Source organism: Myotis brandtii, unplaced genomic scaffold (genome assembly GCF_000412655.1).
Source record: "Myotis brandtii unplaced genomic scaffold, ASM41265v1 scaffold494, whole genome shotgun sequence".
Classification (NCBI taxonomy): domain Eukaryota; kingdom Metazoa; phylum Chordata; class Mammalia; order Chiroptera; family Vespertilionidae; genus Myotis; species Myotis brandtii.
This window is the reverse complement of record NW_005368860.1, coordinates 1,398,516-1,425,185: the sequence shown is the minus strand read 5'-3', so window position 1 is coordinate 1,425,185 and position 26,670 is coordinate 1,398,516. Positions and strand designations below refer to the sequence as shown.

The window sequence follows — 26,670 nt, the reverse complement described above, 5'->3', positions numbered from 1 at the left end:
CTGATTTTGTTTTTCATCATAATATTGGAGGAAAGTTATAAATAAGAGTTCTTTTTATGCATGCCTCTTCATCTGGAAAACTTTTATTGATTTTGCAAGATTCAGGGAAAGCTGATTTTTTTCCCTTAAGAATTTTGCCCATTTATTTCAGAAAAATAAGTATTCTGATCTCTGCCTCAACCATTTTACAGATATCATTGAGTTCTTAGTCGATGCCAGGTATGATGTTGGGTGCTGTGTAAACAACAGTGAAAAATATAGTCATGATCCCTATCCAAAGGCATGGAGCTTATTCAGTTACAATAACTACTATATTGTTTAAAAATTTTCTGTTTATAGAAATCTTTCCTACTCTGGTGTGGCAACATTTGAAGATGGGTACTATGTTGAATCATGTCAATATACCCCTTATCCCATGTAGTGCTGTCACCCAGTAAACATTTAGTGAATCATATTGAATTGATTCTGGGTAGTCTTACCTCCAGTCATTTTTGTGTTACCCAGTAGAACACTCCTCTTGCTTTTCCTTTCTATTCTATCCTTTAAGCCATTCTATTTTAGGTTTTGATGTAGGAAGGCAAATGAGCAAAATCCTTGCACTCATATGTCATCCTAGATGGATTGACAGTCATTGTCTAGAGTTGCGTGGGGGAATGATTCTAGGGTCTCAGTACAACGTAGTAGAGAGAGAATGGGATAAAGGAATATGGGTAGACTATAGGTTTGGAGCTAGCACAGATGAGAATAAGCACATTTAACCACATTCATTATTGATAATTGGCAATATTCAAGTAAAAAGTCTGGGACTTTACCTGTATTACTTATCATTCATCATTGACACTCAATAACTGTTGTAGAAATCAGGCATGTGAAGTCATAATCTCCCTCCTGTGTGTCAGTATATCCTATCCCAGTAACTTTAAAGTTCTCAAATTGCCTCACCTCCCTCAAGAGATAAAGTGAATCTAATGCCTAGCCCCACTCATATTCTATTCAGGCAGGTTAGTGAAGGCATTGGGATTGAAATTGCACTTACCCAGCCTACAAGAGTCAGAGTGTAAGTCAGGGCTTCTGAATTCAGCTTGAGTTTTGCCCTCTGCCTCCTGTGTAATTTTGAACAAATCAATGTATTTATTGTTCTGCATCTTTATTCTGTCATCTATAGATTGAGGTGGTTGGACAAAATGATACTGAAGGTTCTTTTCAAATGTAATATTCTCTGTTTAATGAAATTAGCCAGGATTGTTCTACTGAAGACCTGCCTTTTGGGTTGTTATCACTTTGTGGTGACTCTTCTGACATAATACTGGGTAGGATGAAGAAATCATAGATCTATTCACCAATAGGGAAGGGTGACATCCTTGAGGGCAGGACCCGTGTCTAATGCATCTTCATATCTCTGTGCTCAACAGGTATGGGTTAAATCAGCGAAGCAAAACTTCCAGTGGGAGGAGGATTCTGGAGGAATCCATGAGCACCAGTTTCTGGCGAGCACCATTTGTGTCATTAACATCAGCCTGGGATCTGATGACAGCAGCTGAATATGTTGTCCTAAAGGTCACATAACATTTGCTGCCCAGGACATGGACTGGTTATGGGTTACGGTTGTTGCTGTTTTAACAAAAGACAGGAAAAGAGTCCTTGCTTCTAAGGAAAACCTTAGTACATGTGCTTGATTGTCCTGGCATCTTTCATGTTCTTCCTGACCAGGTATTCACAGCACGAACATAATGAGGATGCTTGGAGGGAGGAGCAGGGGGAAAGGTAGCAGATTAAATGGCAGCTCTTCCTCTTCTCCTACTTTCTCCCCAATTCCATTCCTGTCCCATCTTCAGCACAGCCCAGGCGAGAATGAGTTCAGAATTTTAAGAACCTGGACAGAGCTCTTCATTTTCAGCCCGACAGGTACAAGAAGTGAGACTGTACATATGATTAATTCTTAATCACCTCCTAGTGGGATGTTTGGTTCCATTTCTTTCTCCTTGCACACAGAATGGTGCTCGTAAGTGGAATTCTAATGATTCCCCTATGTCTATGGCTGAGGCAGGAGGATTTTAGTTTTAAATTACATATTTCTAGCTCTATCCATCAGGAAGTCAGATATAATTGGTATGCCGGAAGGGCATGGAATTGGTATTTTTACAAAGATCCCCCAGGTAATTCTGATAACCTCTTAGGTTTAGGATCCACTGATGTATTAAACAAGGTCAATAGTCCTTAGTATGGCATTCAAGGCCCTTGGTGATATTTCCTCCAACTCCCTTTTCCCCTTTCCAGTTGATGTGTAGCCATTCCTTTCATGCCATTCCTACCCTCACACCCACCAGATCGCTTGTGGCTCCCCCAAATGACATGCTCTGTGCATCTCCATGCTTTTGCCCATGCCTACAAAGCTTTTGTGCAGGTATCTGGCTGGTGAATTTAACATTCTTTATGGGCCCATCTAACCTGAGCCTTCCATCCCTGCGTCTCCTGGTAACCATCCACCCGACTGCAGAATTAATTGATCTCTCTTTTTGTTCCCATAATATCCTGAATATTTTGTCACTATTATAGCTCCAGTGACATATTTTCTACCCTTAAAAATTGGCACAAACAACTGCATAGTGGGATAGAGTGTTTTAAATAGAACAGAGTATTTAAAATTATTTTTATGGTTAATTTTTAAACCAAGATAAAAATAACACACATTAAGTCAAATGATATAGAAGTAAGCTTACAATAAAAAAAATGAAACCTCCCATTCCCCTGTCCCTAGTCTAGTCCCAATTTCCGGAGGCAATAGTTTGAGACATCAATTTTTTGGACCAAATAATGCAAAATTTAGCAGAATGGGGGCAGGGGGTGGGATGGGACAGAAAGCTCCTTTTTCCTATTTCTGTTCCCCAGACACCCATTTCCCGTCCCCTTTCCAGAGATAAATTCTGTTGCTAGTTTCTTGTATATGCCTCCTGGGATAGTCTCTGAGTTTTCAAATGCATATTCACACACACAAACACACATAGATGGATTCATACTGTCTTACTGTATATACATTATATATTGCTTTTATTACATAACAATATATCTTGAAGATTTATTCCATATTTGTACATAGAGTACCTTCTCATTTGTTTGTTGGCTGTATATTATTTCATTGCTATTAGCTGCACCATAATTTATTTAACAAATTTTCTATGGATGGAAATTTAGGTTCCTGCCTAACTTTTGCTACTACAAATAATTCTGCAGTATATGGATATCATTTTTTCAAGTGCAAGAATACCTGCAGGATACATTTCAGAGTGGAATTGCTGAGCGTACCTTTTTATATTAAATAAATATTTCCAAGCAGCTCTTCACAAAGCATGTATGAACTTAACACTCCCACCATGCATGTGCTTGTCAGACAATTGTGTTATTAAGTTGTTGTTTTTTAAAACTTTTGTAGACTAGTTTCCTCTACATGTGAGGAGGGACCATAGCATTTATCCAGGAAAGCAGGGCTTACCCTGGTTCTATGACACTAGGTTGTATGTACAGTGGATGCTTTTACACTGAAGCCAGGCAAACAGAAAACTACCTACAGAGTGGCTCCCAACTCAAGAGCCCACTCCAAACTGCTTCCTGTCACCTGCTCCTTTGTGGTGACAAAGGTATTCAGGATGCTCCCTTCATCAGTTCCTGCATCCCAATTCCCATTGTTAGAAAAAAAGCAGTTATTTTCATCGCAGGGTATGCCAACTACTTTTGTAATTGTGCTCAACCGTCTCTGCCTGAAATTCAAAACCACAGGCATTCTTTCCAGACATTTTCTGAATCCTGAACTTCAGTATAATAGGCAATGGGTTTGGGAAAACCGTTGTGATAACAATAAGTCTCGCCACATCCCTTCTTGATTTTATTTTAGGAACATCCCAATTCTGTTTGAAAACAGCCTGTGTCGTGCGCTCTTACCTCAGGGTTATAGGCTTCTGTCTGTTTTCTATCATTTTTACAGTAGGGGTGCTGGTTGTTCCCAGGAAATCTCACGCTTAGATTTTCATGGGGCAAGACATTCAACGGACCTCACTGACTTCTCTTTGAGATTCTACTTATGCCATATTAGAGCTAGTCATGCACCGGTGAAGAATGTGAGGGGTTATCTAGTGAGCTGCTTTTTTTGTTTTTTTGCTCCACTAAGAAGGAGGAATTACAAAAGGGAAGAGAAACAAGTGCTGGAAGAGTATATTCTTTGCTCCAATACATTAAAATGACACGTGGGCCTCAAGATTTGTCTCCAGATTTATATTTGTGCCTTCTCATCCTTGGCCCTGGGCTCTGCAGAAAGACTTACGATGCCCAAGAAGAGCAATTTCCTCTGATTCATTTAGGGTTATGGTGGAATTTATTGGGGAAGTTTATGTTTTACTTACCAGAGAGCAATTTGATTTCCTTGGTCTGGCACCACTCTCGAGGGAACATGAAATCTCTCAGAAGCCAAAATTGAAACCAGGAGCCTGTAAAATTCATGGAAAATTAAAAAAAAAATAACAACACCCTCAACCCTTTAAATACAGTAATTACTTCCCCATGTTCCTTTCCAAACCTTGCTCAATTCTGACCTACTTTAAGAAAGCAGGTACAGGCTGACCTACCTTTTACGGTGATCTTTATTTGCTTTATATCCTACACAAACATTTTCTATGATGTATTGTTTCTTCATACTTTAATTTTTTAGTGGCTGCATACAAATCCACTGAGTTACAGTACCATATTTTAAAAAATCATCTCTCTACGACCAGATTTAAGGTTTTATTTACCCTCAAAATGAATGCCACCACAAAGAGCTCCACACATTTACTTTTTTCTTTTTTTGGTTAAAATGTTTCTTTAAGACAGCGGTTCTCAACCTGTGGGTTTCGACCCCTTTGGCGGTCGAACGACCCTTTCACAGGGGTCGCCTAAGACCATCCTGCATATCAGATATTTACATGACGATTCATAACAGTAGCAACATTACAGTTATGAAGTAGCAACGAAATTAATTTTATGGTTGGGTCACAACATTAGGAACTGTATTTAAAGGGCCAGAAGGTTGAGAACCACTGCTTTAAGATAAATTGTTTAGAGTAGGATTTCTTAACCAAGGAATGTGGATATTTTCTACAATCTTGATAGGTCTTGTCCAAGTACTTAAAGAAGAATTTTCCAACTATTTAGGCTTTCCAAGAATTGAGTGGGCCCTTTGTTTCCATCTTCTTAGTAGTCAGCATTACTAAGAGTGTCCAAGCATAGGCCTGTTGATGAGCCTTATGCTACCACCCTAGCCCAGGTTAATCTCTTGCCTGGATTACGCCAATACAGTAGCTTCCTAGCTGGTACCTCATTGCTTTCACTCTTGCATTTCCTAAAACCCTTTCTTTATACACCTGTCAAAGCACTGTAGAATAATCTCTGGAAGGTCAGAAAATAATGATTGGAGGCCATATAGACAGAAAGTATCCTAATGGCCCTCCCGGGCTGTCCCCCTTGAGACCCTGGTAGCCATGGAAACCAGTTTTTTGGTTTTGATGCTGGGCATGAGGCAACATCTCCAGGATGTCCTCCACTGACCCCTTGGAACACTGCATGTCACTTGTGGTGAATTTGGTGTGATGCTTTCTTTCCTCCCTCTCCTTCAAACCACATTGTCATCCAGATGCACCTGTCTTGTGGAGCCTAAGTTAGTTTGAGTTTTGCTTTTGGGGAGGCAGGAAATGTAAGTGTATGGCCTCTTCTTCTACATAGAAGAATCAAAATGTGGAAATTCCCCCATAGCTGGTTTGGCTCAGTGGATAGAGCGTTCGTTGGCCTGCAGACTGAAGGATTGCAGTTTTGATTCCGGTCAAGGACATGTACCTCAGTTGCAGGCTCAATCGATGTGTTTCTCCCACATCAATGTTTCTCTCTCTGTCTCTCCCCATTCCTTCCACTCTCTCTAAAAATCAATGGAAAAATGTCCTCAGGTGAGGATTAACAAACAAACAAAAAAAAGGTAAGAATTCCTTCACACACCGAGCCAAAGAGCCTGTAAAATGTTAATTATTGGGTCAAGCTTTTCATCATGGAATACAGATTATTGCAATGGCAGAAGATTTGGTTAAAGTGGGAGGAAATGGAAGAAGATGTTAATTGGGAAAAATGCCAGGTAAGCTGCACTGAGTTAGACTTTAGGAGCCACAATGTCTACTCTTATCTGCTCTCATGTGGTCCATAAAGTTCTCTGAGAACACCCTGGCTTCTCTGTTTTAATATTTGAAAGCAGAGACCCTGGCTACTAATGGGGAGGTGATTAAGATGCTCATAGCAACACATTGACCCTCTCAAATGATTAGGGATGGAGAAGACATTGTAGAAGTTACAGAGAAGTGGTAGTGAACATGTTGAGAGATACTTCGCAAGAGAAGTAAAAAGCAAAGGATCGGATGGGTGCAAAATCAGTTCATGTATGTTCTTGCAAGAATGACATAAATTTCAGTGTTTGAAATTGTCCTACTGAAATGAAATTAGTTGAAATTAATTAGAATATTTTGATGACATGTCTTAGTGTTGAATTTGACTCACGTGGTTTTGAATGGATGGAGTTTGGAATGAAACAGAATCTCAAAGGGATGTGTTAATAGGTGCAGAACCACATGAGGCTGACGGAAATAGATTGTCAAAAATCACTTCAGAAACACATTGGCAGCTCTCCTGCCACTTACTTTGATAGCCTCGTAAACGACACACATTGTCCAACACTTAATGAAATGGGAAAATGCCTAAGTTCCATGTTAATGACTGTCAACTTGCTGATTCACAGCACAATGCTCCTCAGTGTCAGGACTCTTGTTTTCTAGAGGAAAACAGAAGGAAAGGGACAAAGGTACATTTGTAAGCTAGAAATATGGGTCCAGGAAGAGGCCAAATTAGTCTTTGTATATTGCTCATGATTCAGAAGAAGAAGGAAGACTTAATTACATTAACAGTCACAGGGGCATCAATCAAATCTTGTGTTGAGCATGGCTTTAAATCCAGTGATTTCAGCCACAAATATTTATTGAGTCTTTTCTAGAGGCAAGTACTGTGCTAATGACTGGGCACATAATGGGGAACAAAACCTGGCAAGTCCCTTAGCCCCATCCCAGTGACCAAAGTAGTTCATCTTGTACTTTCCCTGCTGCAGCCCCTTGTATCAACCATTTCTCTAAGCCTTGGAGAATGACATTTGGAAATCAAGAGCTTCTCATTGGTTATTAGGATGCCATTGCTTAGAATCCTCTCAGTGGGCAGAGTTATACCTATTTCTATACCAATTTGCATATATGTATTTAAAAACCATGAGTGTATACTGATACATCCAATTCCAGTGGAACGCCACAGGATTCATGAGAGTTTTCCCTCTTTCCTTGTTTATAACTCCTTTCTCCAGCAGTAACCAACCTGGCTCTCTTTGTCTATGGTATATTCACTTCTTTGCTCAATCCCAAAGCACACATAAGTAGTTTCAAAATTGCCAAATATGCCCCTGTGAAAAATGAACCTAGTAACTAGAGCGCAATATTTGTGTACAGTTCCTTTTGTGTTTAGTCTTAGAATACAAAGTCAATACTTATTTTTAAAATAATGTTTAAGTCAATTCATATTCCTATTAAAAATCTACTAACTAGAGTATAATATTTCTGTACAGTTCTTTTTTGTTTTTTTTTTAGCCTTAAAATACATAGCTGGTGTTTGCTAGAGGTGAGGGGGATTGGAGAACTAGATGAAAGGGGTGAAGGGACTAAGAAGTACAAATTGGTAGTTACAAAACAGTCACAGGGATACAAAGTACAGCATAGGGATTATAGTGAAAAATATTGTAGTAACTATGTATGGTGCCAGCTGGGTACTGGAAATATCAGGGGGAACACTTTGTAAAATATATGATTTCTCTAACTACTATGCTGTATACCTGAATTAAAGAAGTGAGGGAGAGCTGCCTCCGCAGGCATCTGGTTTCCCCAGTTAATCAGTAGTCCAGGGAGGAGTCCTCAGACTCTCCATGACACTTTTGCAGAGCAGATGACACTGAAGTTTAGTTCTGAAGAATGTGCATGAGTAATCTCAGCAGGAAAGTCAGAGAAAGAGCATTCTTCTGTGTGTATATATATATATATATATAATTTAAAATATTTTGAAATAATATGCACACAAAAGCAGTCCATTAGGAAATGCTATCTCTCCATCTGTCTTCCCTAGGTTGGAGAACAATAAAGTGGATGTTTGCCACTGACTTGCTTGCTAATCCTAAAACCAGCCAGGCTATTCCATGAAGAAGTAAACGCTGAAGGTGAGTATGAATATTCAGAAAGTTGGATGCAGAAAATTAGCAAATGTCATGGTGTAAAAATATTTGATAATCTGTGGTGAAAAAGCTTCTGTTGATCACGAAGCAGCTGAGAATTACATGTATAAATTTGCTAAGATTACATCTGATGAAATCCTTAATCCTTAACAAATTTGCAAATGCCAATGAAACAGCTCTATACTGGCGCTGTATCTAGAAAAACCTTAGTTATGGCTGGTAAGAGAAACCTAGGGGGTTTTGACACTGAGTCCAGGGTGGCTGTTTTTATTTTCATTTTATTTTTAAAATCATTTTTAAATTTTCAACTAGTTGACATACAATATTATATTAGTTTCAGGTATACACTCCAGTGATTAGATATATAACTTACTAAGTGATGAGGTGGCTGTTTTTAGATGTGTCAGTTCTACGGGAAAGATTAAATAGGCAGTAATTGTGAAGAACCAACTTTTAGGAAGTTTAACTGATATATGTAATGTACCTGTCATTACTGTGCAACAGGCAAGTGTCAGTGAGCAGATAGATACCTCCTGACTTATTCAATACATACTTTGCCCCAATGGCTGGCGTTCATGGCAGGCAACCTGGACTAGACAAAATTGTACAGTTATACTGTTCATGTACAGTGCTCCATACATCCCCGTCCTAAACTTCTGGGGGGAAAGAATGTTTTTGGCATTTAAGTTTCCCTTCAATATCGCATCTGTAATCCAGCCTTGTTGGTCAAGAAATTTTACACTCCATGGAGGGCAAGCGTGATTCCACCCCCCTTTTGTTTTGTCCTTTGATTGCATGCTTGTTGAGGTTCACAGATGCCTAGGAATCCCCAATATACTAAAAGAGTTGAGTCTTAGGGATGTTATTTCTGTAATAGTTAATACTTAGAACAATGTTGATACAAAATACCAATGCTATCAATCTTGACAATGTAAACACAAACTACAGAATTTATGAATGGACTTTGGGGTGAGGGAGAAAAAGTGAAAGGAAGGCCAAGGTTGCTAATGTATTTATCTTAAAGTTGCTTAAAAGCTAATATCAATATTTGATGAATAAAAAATAAAGGATCAAATATAGTGTTTAAATATAAATTCAGTCAACAATTAAAGAAAAAAAATAGTGACATAAGTGTATTTGGGGGAAGGGGAATTGGGATGATGTGAATTGATACTTAACTGTCTGTAGATGGTTAACTTAAAATTAAATGTGCAATATTAAAAGAATCAAAGGCACTGAAGAGCAATAATAAAATGCAGTAGTCCCCACCTATGCTCACCTCCCTCCTAGGTTCCCTCTCAACCCTGAGCGACTATATGCATATTTGGTTCTTTTGATGGTAATCTAGAATTCTAATTAAAATGAGTATAAAAAATTAAAAATTGAAAAAGTGAAACAAAGGTTCAATATTAAGGGAAAAGAGAGATACGAACCCATTTGACATATGAAGCATATTATTTTACAACGTACTTTTATACCCTTTATTTCATTGGTCCTCATGGAGATTATGTGAGTTGGGCAGCCTTCACATATTTAGGTTATTTCAAAGGTAGGGAAACCAAATACAAAGAAGGTGACTAATCTGCCCAATGTCATATGGAGATGGAAGTGTAGATGCCATGGTCAGAACCTAAAGCACATGTCTTTTAGTCTTGTTCTTATTTCTGTATATCAATGGTTCCCAAACAGTGGTCCAGAAAGACATTTTTACTGGCCAAGAGTTTCTCTTTAGATACATTCCTGACACTCTTCCTTTGACCTAGAGATCCCTGAGTTGAGCTTTCAGGACAAGTAGATAAGGAAAGAACTCTAGTCCCCTTCTTGAAGCTCTTGTGACCTGCCTCTACTTTTAACTTCCAGGGTCTTGAAAATATATAAGATGGTGAGATAAAGTTTGACCTTCACTTTTCCAAGTATCACTCTGTCATTTGGGAGTCAGATTTTAGAGATGACTTTTGTAAAATATGAATGTCCCTGTGACATTCAGATGTACATTTCTAGGCTCTTATATCCTCTAGTATTTGTACTGTGATGATTGTTCTCAAAAGGACATGTCAGTTTCTGTAGATTTGTTGAGATGGTATTTCGGCTTTCTTTCATGTTTTTGGAATTGAACTCTGATTGACAATTTTTTTTCTTTGAAGTTAAGCACACATTCAGAATGCACTGTTTCCTGTCCACTTAAATCCCACACCAAATCCTTTTTACATTCCTTATTGTCTATTTCAATGAAATCACATTGGTTTTCTCCAACAAAGTCCTAGGTTAGAATTTTGACAGAGAAGTTTTGCCTGCACTTTTTCTCAAGAACTCTCTATCTTCATTGATAGTGGGCTGTTTACATATTAAAACAACATATTATACCCAAATAGCTGATGCATAGACTTTATTTCTTTTTTGATAAGTGTTATAGGTATAGATAGTTAATGAAATTTTCATGTATGTATAGCATTTTCAGAATGATAATTAATAGAAAGTAGCAAAGTAAGGAGGGAAAAAGGCTATGTGGTTAAATGGGTGTGGCTTACATATCACTCTGTTAGTTATTATCTTGGTAATGTCAAGCAAATTATTTACACAATCCAGATCTCAGGTCCTGGAAATGTAAAATAGAAATAATGTTTTCTATTTTAGAGTTTTGTTGTGAGGTTTGAAAAATAGAAAAGAACTACTTAGTATAGAGTCTTCCATACAAGTTGTACTCAATAAATGGTAGCTACTATTTTTGTAAGACTTTTTCACTTCAAGACCTCCAGTGGATGTCTGAAACCATGGTTAATAATGAACCCTATATATAACATGTTTTTTTATCTATACATACATGCATACATATAATAAAGTTTAATTTATAAATTAGGCACACTAAAATAATAATAAAATAGAATCTATAATAATAAAAGCATAATATGCTAATTAGACCAGCCAGCTGATGACCTTCTGGATGTCATTCCGGATGTCCTTTTGGACGAAGCCGTGGTGGCAGGGGCCGAGGCAGAGGCAGTTAGGAGCAATTAGGCAGGCAGGAGAGCAGTTAGGGGCAATCAGGCAGGCAGGCAGACGAGCAGTTAGGAGCCAGGGGTCTCAGATTGCGAGAGGGTGCAGGCCGGGCTGAGGGACAATCCCCCCTCCTCCATGCATGAAATTCATGCACTGGGCCTCTAGTAATTATATAATATACTGTAATAAAAGTTATGTAAATGTGGACTCTCTCTCTCTCAAGATATGTTACTATACTGTACTCAATTTTTCACTGAAAGGAAGCACTTTATGGCTTCTCTTTGCCATATCCAAATTGCCAGTATCAGGACTCTTGTGCTTTGGGACCATTATTAAATAAAATAAGGGTGACTTGAACACAAGCACTGTGATACTGTGACAGTTAATTTGATAACTGAGATAACTACTGGGTGACTAAAGGGTAGGAAATGTATATAGCATGGATGAATCACGTTCCAGGCAGGACGGAGTGGGATGTTGCAAGATTTCATCACACTACTCAGAACAGCGTGCAATTTTAAACTTATGAATTGTTCATTTCTGGGATTTTTAATTTTATATTTCAGACCACAGTTGACCACAGGTAACTAAAATCATGGAAAGTGAAACTAGGAATAATGAGTGGAACTACTGTATCTAGCAATATTCATGGTAGAAAAGAGATAATAAAAAATATAATGATGAGGAAATTAATGAATAGGGTATTTAATATTCAATATCACATGAGAATATACTCAACTATAATAGTCTTTTGTTTTACTGGTAGACTGGATCTCAGATCTGTACGCTATCCTGAGGTATTACATACAAGTTTTATAGAGGTAGGGACCCTATGGGGTTGAGAGTTAATGCCATGTTGCCCTAGCTGAGATTTTACTACTTAAAGTGGTTGTAGGAGTTTCCAACCTTTATTCTTCCTCGGGTCCAACCAAGTAACTGAATCTATTGAGGCTGGTAGGTTATTAGGAGGATCAGTAACAATTATGTTGCTGCTGTGATCTAACTCAGGAGTCATCCTTTACCTAGGTCATGCTCTATTTGCACTACTTGCTAAATTTAGGGTCTTAGCTTTCACTTCAATTATACTGTTGAGATTGAATTCCTTTCCTCACACCTTCTATACATGGCAGGAGTTTTGATGTCTTGCCTACATAAGTTTTGTCAGGCCCTCTCCTCAGAAACCTTATTTCTCTACTGCTGGCTTCAGTCATGTTCTGAAATAGATGTACTATCTAGGGGTAATAATCATCTACCTGACCTGGAATATTCCCTGGGGAATATTATCCTTATCACACTCATTGGACAGGTCTTTGAAGTTTATGATTCTAAGTCAACCTCGGCTGTTACGAAGACAGAATTCAAGATTTGTAAGGATCGGCATTTTGCAATAGACATCACACATCCCCAATCGATGATGGGAACTTAAGGGGCTCTTGGAGTCAGTGTCCAGATGGAGCCCTGACTCTGGACAGTTTCCATCCCTGAAGAGTATAATCTAAGTTCTGAATGACCTGTCTCTTTTTTTGCTTCATTGAGGATGCACTTTAGGCGGAGACTCCAACAGTGCACTTGGGAGAGCCAGCAAAAGAGCATTAAGTTATCTAATAATGCAGCTCCCACATTCATCTGCAAAATCTCTTCCCTGTAGTGCCCAGAGATTCCTCAGGATCACGGGAGGGAGACAGTTCCCCACCTGGGAATTCTGCCCCAACTTTCTTTTTTAGGGACATCTTGTCAGTTTCCTTCTCTTCCTTCCCATTGTATATTGCCAGATTCTGACACTCCTGACTCCCCAGTCTTGCATTCAACTCTTCCCTGATCACTTTCATGACATGGCCAATTCAGGTTCCTCTAGAATGGCTGTTTGTGAAAGCCTCTGAAATACTTCCTGGCTTGCAATGTCCTCCCCTCTCATCCACCCTGAATAACCACCAGTCTCACAATGGCACTGCTGATCAGAAATGTTGTGTGATGCAGTAGAAAGGGGTATGATTTGGAATTTGACAGGCCTCCATTAAACACTCAGCTCTGCCAGCTCCTACCTAGTGCTCTGCTATTTCATCCCTCTCAACCTTAGTCCCCCCGCTTATAATATAAGGATAATATAATGCCTACCTTGACAGGTTGTTGTGAAGATTAAGTGGGGCTCATACCTATGAAGTCTTTAGCTACAGTAAGCACTCAAAAACTGCTGTGTTCTTTCTATTATCATTCATGCCAGACTGATGTCTTAGCTGTGTTTCTCCAAAAAAAAAAGTCCCTGAGTTAAGGATTAGAGTGAAAGTAGTTCATTTGAGAATTAATCCCAGAAAGCACTGTTAGAGATGCAGAATGAAATAAGGAAGAGAGGTAAAAGCAATAAAGGGTATGGGAATGTGCAGGTTGTGATAAATTCTGTGGAACCCATTTCAGACCTGTCCCATTGAGGGTCAAGGAAGCTGGAGTATTTGTCCATCAACATGAGCCTTTCATTTGTTAAGCATGGCTCCTGGGAGTTGACTCCCCTGCACTAGCCTGTGCCCTGAGCTGGCCACACATGCCCCCTGCTGGAGAATACCCTCAGGCAGATATGGTGTATGGGACCTGTCTATGGTTATCCTCTGGGGAAGACCTAGGGGTTTGTTCAGGGCATTGACAATCTGCTTTATGGTGCCTGACATTCAGTAGGTCCTTGTTGAACTGAATAGAAACAGGACATCAATACTAGGTTAGAGTGAGGTCCCTAAATAAAGAAGAAAAATGCTGGTTCCTTAGCCCCTTAACTTGCAGAGTGGTTGGTAGGCTGGCGCATGCACACACACACACACACACACACACACACACACACACGCGCACCCACACACAAACACGCACCTTTATTCTTCCTCGGGTCCAACCAAGTAACTGAATCTATTGAGGCTGGTAGGTTATTAGGAGGATCAGTAACAATTATGTTGCTGCTGTGATCTAACTCAGGAGTCATCCTTTACCTAGGTCATGCTCTATTTGCACTACTTGCTAAATTTAGGGTCTTAGCTTTCACTTCAATTATACTGTTGAGATTGAATTCCTTTCCTCACACCTTCTATACATGGCAGGAGTTTTGATGTCTTGCCTACATAAGTTTTGTCAGGCCCTCTCCTCAGAAACCTTATTTCTCTACTGCTGGCTTCAGTCATGTTCTGAAATAGATGTACTATCTAGGGGTAATAATCATCTACCTGACCTGGAATATTCCCTGGGGAATATTATCCTTATCACACTCATTGGACAGGTCTTTGAAGTTTATGATTCTAAGTCAACCTCGGCTGTTACGAAGACAGAATTCAAGATTTGTAAGGATCGGCATTTTGCAATAGACATCACACATCCCCAATCGATGATGGGAACTTAAGGGGCTCTTGGAGTCAGTGTCCAGATGGAGCCCTGACTCTGGACAGTTTCCATCCCTGAAGAGTATAATCTAAGTTCTGAATGACCTGTCTCTTTTTTTGCTTCATTGAGGATGCACTTTAGGCGGAGACTCCAACAGTGCACTTGGGAGAGCCAGCAAAAGAGCATTAAGTTATCTAATAATGCAGCTCCCACATTCATCTGCAAAATCTCTTCCCTGTAGTGCCCAGAGATTCCTCAGGATCACGGGAGGGAGACAGTTCCCCACCTGGGAATTCTGCCCCAACTTTCTTTTTTAGGGACATCTTGTCAGTTTCCTTCTCTTCCTTCCCATTGTATATTGCCAGATTCTGACACTCCTGACTCCCCAGTTTTGCATTCAACTCTTCCCTGATCACTTTCATGACATGGCCAATTCAGGTTCCTGTAGAATGGCTGTTTGTGAAAGCCTCTAAAATACTTCCTGGCTTGCAATGTCCTCCCCTCTCATCCACCCTGAATAACCACCAGTCTCACAATGGCACTGCTGATCAGAAATGTTGTGTGATGCAGTAGAAAGGGGTATGATTTGGAATTTGACAGGCCTCCATTAAACACTCAGCTCTGCCAGCTCCTACCTAGTGCTCTGCTATTTCATCCCTCTCAACCTTAGTCCCCCCGCTTATAATATAAGGATAATATAATGCCTACCTTGACAGGTTGTTGTGAAGATTAAGTGGGGCTCATACCTATGAAGTCTTTAGCTACAGTAAGCACTCAAAAACTGCTGTGTTCTTCCTATTATCATTCATGCCAGACTGATGTCTTAGCTGTGTTTCTCCAAAAAAAAAAGTCCCTGAGTTAAGGATTAGAGTGAAAGTAGTTCATTTGAGAATTAATCCCAGAAAGCACTGTTAGAGATGCAGAATGAAATAAGGAAGAGAGTTAAAAGCAATAAAGGGTATGGGAATGTGCAGGTTGTGATAAATTCTGTAGAACCCATTTCAAACCTGTCCCATTGAGGGTCAAGGAAGCTGGAGTATTTGTCCATCAACGTGAACCTTTCATTTGTTAAGCATGGCTCCTGGGAGTTGACTCCCCTGCACTAGCCTGTGCCCTGAGCTGGCCACACATGCCCCCTGCTGGAGAATACCCTCAGGCAGATATGGTGTATGGGACCTGTCTATGGTTATCCTCTGGGGAAGACCTAGGGGTTTGTTCAGGGCATTGACAATCTGCTTTATGGTGCCTGACATTCAGTAGGTCCTTGTTGAACTGAATAGAAACAGGACATCAATACTAGGTTAGAGTGAGGTCCCTAAATAAAGAAGAAAAATGCTGGTTCCTTAGCCCCTTAACTTGCAGAGTGGTTGGTAGGCTGGCGCATGCACACACACACACACACACACACACACACACACACGAGCTCCATGAGAATAACATGATGTTTGCAGGCACAGGGAGACCCTCTCTCAGCCTGCGCTTGGAGTGGAAGCCTCTGAAATGCTCTCTGGCCTGTGATAGCCTTCCCTGTAATCCAGACTTGACCTCATTAGAATGTGTACCTACTAGAAACCCCCTTTCCTCTTTCCACCTCTGGTTAATCAATTCTTGTCTCATTCATAGCATCACAGTGCCCAAGAGCTCCAAAGCTAGCCATGGGCCCAAGACAGTTCATGTTTATTATGCTTCTCGGCATCCTCCCTCCTGATCTGTCAAAACAGAGACCATCGCTGCCCCCCACCAAGTGCACAGCTGTCTCTGCCGGGACCTGGCTTATTGTTATGTCATTTCATTCCTCACCTCCCCTTTCATCCTGCAATATCCACTATAATCTCTGTGTCATCTCTTCGCTGCAGATGTCCTATTGGTTTTCCTTTTCTGTTCTAGGAAGATTCCTTCTCATACCTGCCTAATTTCCCTGGATCCTTTTACTTTCCAACTTGTTTGCCTTCTACACCAAAGCAAAGGTTCTGGTTTGTTCCTCCTTAACACATTCAGTTGATTAATTGCAATAATTCCACTCCCCCCGCCATGCTGACTTTCGCATAAACAGCCAGACATTCCCTGTATTGCAGCAAGCGTACATTGAGAGTGTACTGTACGCCCAGTTCTGGTGGTGAGGGACCTACAGGACGTATAAGATATATGCAAGATCCTGAAGAATTAAGAGTCTGGTTGATAAAGTACCCAGTTATAAGCAGGTAAAAAACTGAACAATGATATAAATCATACGTGTGTCATAGACTATGCTGTAAGTTCTAGGGTAGCTTGGAAGCAGAGAACCATTTGGACTAAAGGAGGAAGGGAGGCTTTGTGAAAAAAAAAAACTGTTCACTTGTATTGGGGCTACCCAAGAGCATACTCAGGTTTGATGATTCCCTAAAAGGACTCATAAAACTAAACAAACTGTTATACTTATGTACTACTGCTACAGTGAAAGGATACAGATTTAAATGAGCAAAGGAAATAGACACATAGCGTGAAGTGCAGGAGAGATCAGGTGTAAGATTCTAGTTGTCCCCTCTCAGTGGAGTCATATAGAAATCACTTAAGTCTCCTAGCAATGTGTGTAACAGGGATGGAATACTGTCACCGAAAGTATCCAGGACCCAAAATAGGTTATGATATCCTGACTCTCTTGGTCAGAGTCTCATGTTGTGATGCCTATGCATATCCCTACCAAAGAGCTTTCCCTGCCTCTGTAATACTCCATTAAAAGTTCTTTATCACCAACTAGACTGTGAACACTCCATGGAAGAGACTGGGTCCTATTTGTTTGAATGTCCACTGTGGTCAGAACTTGGTAGGTGGTCCATAATGCTTGCTGAATACGCTGCTAAATTAGTGAATGAATGAATGAACAGGAAGGCTTTTCAACAAGCATGCCTGGAGTCAAACTTATGATTTACATTTTTTCTTTGTCCAAAGTCCATCTCTTGAGGAGGCCACACAGTTATTCCTGTTGGCTTTCTCTCAATGAGGCTATTTCTGTGACACCTCCTTGGGCAGTCACCTTTCTGACCAGGTTCTAATAGCATTGCTCAGTAATTCAGCCCACAAAGTCAAAGTCAGACTAGAGTTGTGACCCTCCCTTAGTCATCCAGCCTTTTGTTCAAGCTCAACTCTTGGTGGCTTTTGACATTTTCTAATGTATAATAAACATCAAAAATAAATCTCCTTTTTGAGCATGAGATCTTGTTGCTGCCACAGAAGCTACTTGAAAGGATGCATTTCATGCTCTAAAGAGAATTCCAAAAGAGGAAAGCCCAAATGTCCTCATTATGGCAACTCTGTGGGAGTAAGTTTGGAGTTTCCCAGAGGGACCACTTTAAGTTGACCAAGAACTTGGACAGGTTCTAATGTGTTGATTTAAGAATGGCTTGATTTTCTGACAGTATTTCTATTTACAGAAATCCCCTCTATTTTAATAGATAAACCCTAAGTTGTATTTAGGACTGGAGGCCAAATTTTCCCCAACTACACTGTAGTTATTTATTGTAATTTTTCTTTCTTGAAATGGAAGTGCTGAAGCCCTAATACTTGGTATGAAAGAGTCTATTTCAGTGGTTCTCAACCTTCCTAATGCTGCGACCCTTTAATATAGTTCCTCATGTTGTGGTGACCCCCAACCATAAAATTATTCTTGTTGCTACTTCATAACTGTAATCTCCCTGCCACCCCTTAAAAACCAGAAAACGAAAGCACTGTACACACACTAGCTGAACCTTGATTTTTCCCCCCCTCTTAATGATATATCAGAGTTTATTCCACTCAAGACATAAAGAGCCGTTCCATTTTTAATGGCCACACAGAATTCCAAGGTACGGACGAATCGCCTGCCCCCACCAGGTGCTGTTCTAAGGTGTGAGGCCCTAGTCCAGGCCTCCCTCCTGCTCGGAGTGATAAAGTCGAAGCCGCCTCCACATGTCATTACTGCACACAGTGGTGCAGGTCACCTGTGTCCTGGCCACACCATCCCCGTGTGGGTTAGCCTGGAGAACACACTCGTAAAGGCAGAGCTGCTGCCTCACGTGGGCCTTGGCCTGCTGATACGTGCTTTCTGGGTTCACTCCATCTTGAAGCCCTCCAGCAGACAGATCACAATGAGGGCGTGTCCCGTATTTATTTCTTCTACCCTCACCCCACCCACCCACCATCCCTCCACTCCCCCCACTTAGCACACATTTATACACCCAGATGTCCGACTTCTCCATCCATCATTGATCCAGCTACATGCCTGTCCATCCACCCACCCGTGCACACATCTTTGTGCCCACTTGCCCATCCATGGCTGCTTCCAACTCTCCCAGCAAGTGCTCTCCCGCACCAGTCCTGTGCCGGTCCTGTGCTAGGGTCACGGGGCATGCAGAGATTAAAATGAATTAAGTTTACAATGTTCAAGAAAATCTTGGTCTAAGTCTGTATTCACTCCAGGTCACCTTCCAGGTGACTATTTGTTGAGCTCCTCCTATCAGTCAGGTGTTTCAGGCACTGGGCACAGATAGACACTGTTACTCTACCCCCTCCCACTTTACAGACGAAGAAACTGAGGCTCAGAGGTTATAGTGCAGTGGTTCTCAACCTTCTTAATGCTGCGACCCTTTAATACAGTTCCTCATGTTGTGGTGACCCCCAACCATAAAATTATTTTTGTTGCTACTTCATAACTGTAATTTTGCTACTGTTATGAATCGTAATGTAAATATCTGATATGCAGGATGTATTTTCATTGTTACAAATTGAACATAATTAAAGCATAGTGATTAATCACAAAAACAATATGTAATTATATATGTGTTTTCTGATGGTCTTAGGCGACCCCTGTGAAAGGGTCATTCGACCCCCAAAGGGGTCACGACTCACAGGTTGAGAACCGCTGGTCTATTTGGTATTTTGCTGTTGTTCAGCACATATTGAAGCTCCTCGATATAGAATCAGAGATATCCATAATCATAAACTTCCCCCAAAGTGAGCACTGCACTGGCTCACATTAAAGATTCTTTTCACTAATCACTATTTTTAAAAAATCGCATGCCAGTCTGGATTCAATGCATCTATGGAGAATTCTGAGAATGATGCTTTTCCATTAATAACACCTTTTTTACATTCCCCCAGTGCTCCAGGAATGCAAGCCACAGACAAATCTTTCTTGTAACGCTGCTTGTCATTTCCGCCACAGAGGAAACAAACAACACAGAGGGCAACACGCAATAAAGGCCCCACGAAGGTGAACAGTAAGAATAGTTTCCCCCATTCTTCACTGACCCTCAACAGATCAGTTGTAAAGACCTGTCCATTGGCGATGATGAAAGATAAATAAACATTGTAAAAGCTGTTCCTTGCGAGAAATCTAGCTTTAAAGAAAACAACATTGATTTATTTGATTTCCAATCCAATAAGCTGCATTTTAATCATCTTTCACAGCAGATACTTCAAAGGAGAAGAAAGACATATAAAGAAGAAAGTCTTAAAAGATAATTTGGGATGTCTCAAAATCTCATTGTACTTATGAACTCCTGGGCTGTGTATGTATTAATTTGGATTTTCTTATTTATATAATGAGTTGACAAGCTGATAGGTCCTAGGGGCCACCCGAATCTAGGTCTGCTAATTATCTAACATAATTATGGGAAGAACCATCTGTGCTTCCCCTCTGACCCCCACCAACAGAAAGATGCATTTACACAGTAGGTAGGAGATATTATTGCTACTTTAAAAAATGCATTAACACTTAGACACTTCCTATTTAAGTTAATTAAGAATGATATTTAAAGGGTTTAGGCTTTTAAAGTTTTTTAAATGTTCAATTCAAATGACTCGACAGTTACATGTGAACTGTGTGCTCTATATGGTTCTAAACACACAGGATGAAATTTGAACATTGCATGGGTCCCTGATTTTGTACAGATCCTAGTATAGTGGGTGAAAGTAAGTATATTATAATGTACTAAATGTGATACATAAGGTATAGAAAATTCTGTATGGATATGGAGGAAAGATAAATGTCTGCTTTATTCTGCAAATTATATCCTCCTTCTCTCCTGTATTGTCTACCTCTCCGTCTATAGTGGTTTCTCTGTCCTATCTAATAAAAGACAAAAAGGGTAATTGACCATACCTTCACTATGCTTCCCATTGGCTAATCATCGAGATATGCAAATTAACCACGAACCAAGATGGCGGCCTGCAGCCACGCAGCTGAAGCGAGCAGGAGGCTTGCTTGCTCCAGTGATGGAGGAAGCCAAGGTTCCCCGCCTGCTCCGGCCTGGCTCTGAGCTCTGAAAGCAACAAAGTTTCAATTATAGAAGCTAAACAAACCCCAGATACCTGCTTTCAGCCGGCCATGGCCTCAGAGCTGGAGTGAGCAGGATGGCAACAAAGTTTCAATTATAGAAGGTAAATAAATCCCAGAATAAAAAAAAAAGAAAAAAAGGAGAGGCTGGGAGCTTCAGTCACCGTCCAGCCTGAAAACAGCCCTCAGTCCCTCACCCAGACTGGCCATGCACCCCAGTGGGAACCCCCACCCTAAAGGGGGTGTGGCCAGCCTGAAAACAGCCATCAGCCCCTCATCCAGGCTGGCCAGGCACCCCAGTGGGGACCCCCACGCTGAAGGGGTGTGACCAGCTTCAAACAGCCATCAGCCCCTCACCCAGGCTGGCTATGCATCCCAGCAGGACCCCCACCTTGATCTGGGACACCATTCAGGGCAAACCAGCCAGCCCCAACCCGTGCACCAGGCCTCTATCCTATATAGTAAAAGGGTAATATGCAAACTGACCCTAACAGCAGAAAGACTGGGAATGACTGGTCATTATGACACACACTGACCACCAGGGGGCAGATGCTCAATGCAGGAGCTGCCCTCTGGTGGTCAGTCCGCTCCCACCTGGGGGAGCTCTGCTCAGCCACAAGCCAGGCTGATGGCTGTCAGTACAGCGGTGGTGGTGGGAGCCTCTCCTGCCTCCTCAGCAGTGCTAAGGATGTCCGATTGCAGCTTAGGTCTGCTCCCTGCTGGCAAGTGGACATCCCCCGAGGGCTGCCGGGCTGCCAGAGGCATGTCTGATTGCCAGCTTAGGCCCAATCCCCCAGGGAGCAGGCCTAAGCCAGCAGGTGGTCATCCCCCGAGGGGTCCCAGACTGCGAGAGGGCACAGGCCGGGCTGAGGGACCCCACCCCTCCGAGTGCACAAAATATTGTGCACTGGGCCTCTAGTCTTATAATAAAAACACAAAACAAAGAAGCACTATCTAGAAGTCAGCAGGCATCATGCTACCATGGGCTACAAGCATGAGGATGAAATCCAAGTACACTTAGCAGGGAGGAGCAATTAGACAGTAGGAGTCTAGGGTCTTGATGACATCTGTGAACAGCTGCACCAGCCCTAGATTACCTTTTCTGGACTCTTAGTTATATGAGAAAAATTAATCTCTATTTGAATAAGCCAGTGTTAGTACAGGTTAGTTTGTTTAATCAATTCTTAACTAGTACTGCTACTAAGTGGTGGAGTTGGGATTCAAATCTATGTCTCCTTGACTCCAAATGCCACATTATTTTCATTTTTTTCATACTCCCTTTTAATATCTTCTAGCTTGTGATTCAAGTTTATTCAACATGGACAGAAAAAATGACTAAATCGCACAGAAAAGAGGCAGTACATATTCTAGAAGACCTAGATGATGAGCTGTGCCTTGTCTGCTCAAGTTTTTCCATGGACAGATGGAGTGAATGGTGGTGGAATGATCAGAGAAGGCTTCTTGGATGAGGTAGGCTACAAGCTAATTCTCACCTAATTGGTAGAATTTGGATGCTCAGAAAGAGGAAGGCACAGGATGGGGCCACTTAGGAGACTTTAGGATCATTGGTGAAGGGAAATCATGCGAACATTTGATCTCTCATCCTTCCCCCTTTATCTTAACAGTGTGTTCATTTGTAAACGTGAATTTGAAAATCATTCCTGGTTCTTTGGCAAAGATTTTATAAGCCATTCATTATAATTGGTAACAGTCATCAAGTAGGGACAGGTGGAAGAGGGAAGTCATGTGTCATTTGGCAACAGAAGTACTGCTAATGTAAGACAGATAGTGGCGTCAACTTGAGCTGGGTAAGTCATCAGCAGGTTGTTTTTGATTTCGCAAATGCACTCGGTAACTCCCCCTTATCCTCATAACAAGATGCCATACTGTTGTCAGGAAGACCCATAGCAGAGCTGATTATCTGATGAGGGGTTTGACTAGCATCAAAACCCTTGTGTTTTAGAGGGCATCATTTCCTAGTAGAAAGATGACTCATGAGCATGCTAAAGACTCCAGAGAACAAAATAGCATGACTTTAAGAGGATCATATGGTTTATGTTAATATGATTCCCTTGATGGATAGGGTAACAGTTGTTGGAGCCCTAGATATTATTTGATCTCATTTGTACACATAAACAGTGGTAGTTTTGAGAGGTATAAACTGCCCAAGCAAAACAATGCCAAAAATTCAATGAAGTGCATCATTATTATGTACAAAGTCTTGGACATTCTCTTCCTCCTACTCTTTCCAGCACTCCACAGCGATAGAGCCTTACTACTCAGTCTTTGTTATTAAATAAATGTCTTCTATTACTGAAATTTGTTACTACTAATTAAATGGACTCCACTGTCACTCAACCCTAAGTAGCTCAATCCACTCCCCACGGCTGTCAGTAACTTGTAAGATAAGATGTAGAATGTCCTGGCAAACCCACCAAATTCTTTCACATTCCTTGATTGGTTCTTGAGTCAGCACAACATCTCAGAATGAGGAATAGATAAGTCAGATTCAATCATAACAAGTATTGAAATGGTATCAATTATCATACTCAGTGTCATAAGACAAGGGACCCTTGGCCCTTGACTCTTGGCATAATCACTCTGGAAAATGCAGAAATCAATCTATCTAAACTCAGAAAGGCACAGAAGTAAAAAAGGTTATAGAGAAACTATGTGAGGATTCTGTCTTTCACCTTCTCCTCTCCTTCTGTGCACACCCCACACTTATACCATCAGCCTTGTGAGATTGCCTTGCAATGTTTCCACACCACCAAGTAATTCTCCAATACCAGCTGGATGTTCCACAATTTAATTCAATGTGACACTATTTACCTGGAGATAGCATCAGATTCCATAAGGTAAGGGTTCAACCTGATAAGACTGCCTTCCCTTCCCCAACTTCAGACACCATTCACAAGCCCAGATTGTTACCTGTGCTTCTGACTGACAAATTGGAGGTTCTCAAGACCCACTTCTTGAGTTTGATTAATTTGCTAGAGCAGCTCACAGAACTCAGAGAAACATGTTACTAGATAACAGGTTTATGGTCAAAGGATATAATTCAGGAGCAGCCAGATGAAAGAGAGACACAGGGCAAGGTATACGGGAAAGTGTTTGGAGTCTCCATGCCCTCTCTAGGTGCCCCTCTCCCAGAACTTCCACATATTCACCAACTGGGAAACTCTCAGAACCCCAGCATTTTGGTTTTTAATGGAGGCTTCATCACAGAGGCATGTCTGATTAAATCACTGACCATTGGTAATAGATTCAACCACCAGCTCTTCTCTGCTCCTGGGAGGTCAGGGGTGGGACTGAAAGTTCCAACCTTCTAGTCACATGGTTGGCTCCACTGAAAACCAGCCTCCATCCTTAGGTGATTTCCCAAAGTCATCTCATTAATGAACATAAAAGACACCTTGGAGGTTCTTAGCACAGGACAGTCTACCTGGAGTTCTCCGCCACAAAAGGGGAGCTTACTGAGGATCTTGAACCAGGATATATAATTTACAAAAATATCCCAGAGAAACACACATGGCAGATAAGAATAAATGATAGGTTTGGAGGGAGAGGAAGGGGTGCCAATTAATTGTCTGCATGCCTCATGAAAAACTGTACATATGATGATGTAAACACAGGTCACAAAAGACCATGCATTCTATGAAATGTGACCTTTGTGAAGAGTTTCAATCAGGGATGAACGTGAGTTACCTTTGCATTTTTGAAAGTGATTTCTGGTGTAGGAAGAAAAGGTAAAACTAGGTCTCTCCAATAGTTCATGGTAGACTTTTGGGGGATATAATCCTTCAAGCAGTTCAGCTTCCTTCCCTTCCAGCCTCTCCCTCTTTTCCAAAGCCTACATTTTATTGAGCTAGTTAAAAAGTCACTGTAATTCCACCAATTGGGCAAGGAAAGTGAAAGTCATTCTAGTCTTAAATCTTAGTCACTGTTTTGACGGCTATTGTACAGATAGCTGACATCTCTATTGAGTTATCTGCTTTGACAACTCACTCACTGGTTTTTGAGACGTTTTTAATTATCTCAAGGATGCCATTTGAATGCATGAACAGTCATAAGCTATTCAAAATCCAGAATGCTCATGTTGTTTATGTTAATCTCAACAATGGTAGAGACCTGTGTACTCACTTCCGCTTTGCTGTTTAATGTCTTAATTTTCTTAGTTCCCCTTGTAGCCATCTTTCTCTGGATTAACCTGAGTAATTTGATAACCTGCAAATCAGTCCTCTTGGCTACCAGCATCTTCTCCCTGATTATCAACCAATGTGTCAAATAGCCATGCCTCCCTTTGCAATGTCAGTGAGAATACATTTCTTTCTAGCTCTTAATCCTATGAAAAGCCTGGGCAGGACTTTTTCTCTTGCTCAAATTCCCAAGTACAGAGTTTCCTGAGAAGCTCTTGGGGAAGGACTTGATCAGAATCATCTGGATTAGGAAACTATTTGCTGTATCAGAAAGACAGATTTTCAATATGGTGTCTGAGGCATAAACAAACTGGAGGTTCATTATGAATTCAGAATGGAGTTGTTTGAGAGCATTCATAAGGAATGGGACTCAGAGATGACAATAAACAATAATGTGAATAAATAAATCGGTACCTGCCACATATTGAGTAACAAATGTATGTAGAGACACTGATGGACATTTAGACTTTTAGCTCATTCAATTCCCTATAAAGATATTTAACTCTTAACTTAATACTTAATACTTAATAATCTTTACATCTATACTAATAAAAGGGTAATATGCTAATTAGGGCAGACATCTTCCGGATGCCCATTTGGACATCCATCCGGACAAAGCCACAGCAGCTGCGAGGCCCGGGGCTCAGGCAGTCATAGGCTCAGGCAGCCGTGGGCTCAGGCAGCTGCGAGGCCCAGGGCTCAGGCCTAACAGCCGCTGCGGCCTGCAGTGGCAGCAGCAGTGGGGTGATGGGGGCAGCACCTTCCCCTGATCGGCCCAGTCACCTCCCGCAGAGCCGTCAGTAGGACATCCCCTGAGGGCTCCCGGACTGTGAGAGGGGGCAGGCTGGGCTGAGAGACCCCCCCCCCCCCAGGCACGAATTTTCATGCACTGAGCCTCTAGTTTTAAATGAGAAAACAGAGGCCCAGAGAGCTTGTATAGTAACTAAAACATCAGGAATTTGAACCCAGAACTTTAGTAGCAAACTCTGCTTGATGTTGTGAGCATGAAAGGAATGTTGACTGAAGGTTGTAAAGAGAGAAGAATTTTCTGGAATACATAGCTTAATTATTAAAGTCTACCTGATGGAAGTCTCAGGCATTTGCAATAGGAGACAGCCCATGTCTCATCAGTGGAAAAAAGAGCGTGATTTTTAGACTCAGGTATTGATATTTTACATGACTGAACAATGCCACTAAGGAAACTCTCAAGACATACTTGTTATTTTTGTGGGCTGACAATGATTAGAATATCTTAGCCTCCAATTACTCTGCTCATTGCTTTAAGGAATCTGAAATAGAACGTGACACCTGGGATTACCAATGTTTCCTTCAGCGCAGTAATGCACATTTCTGTATGATTCTTGAGGTGATCTGATTCCATTGTGTTCTGAGAATGACCAGTCAACTACTACTCTTTGCTGTACTGGTTCAATGTAAGGTTTTCCATTTGAATTTTTATTATGTTCTCAGACCTTCCCTCCCTGGACTTATCTACCACTATT

General features: G+C 41.1%; 1 long non-coding RNA gene across 1 annotated transcript in view; it reads right to left on the bottom strand.

Annotated features, from left to right (window-relative positions):
- LOC102263959 overlaps nucleotides 1–4,481 on the bottom strand; it is a 19,975-nt gene extending 15,494 nt beyond the window's left edge. Inside the window, exon 1 of the long non-coding RNA XR_314200.2 lies at nucleotides 4,395–4,481. This is a non-coding gene — a long non-coding RNA (uncharacterized LOC102263959). The remainder of the gene's footprint in view (nucleotides 1–4,394) is intronic.
- Nucleotides 4,482–26,670: the final 22,189 nt, after the last annotated feature.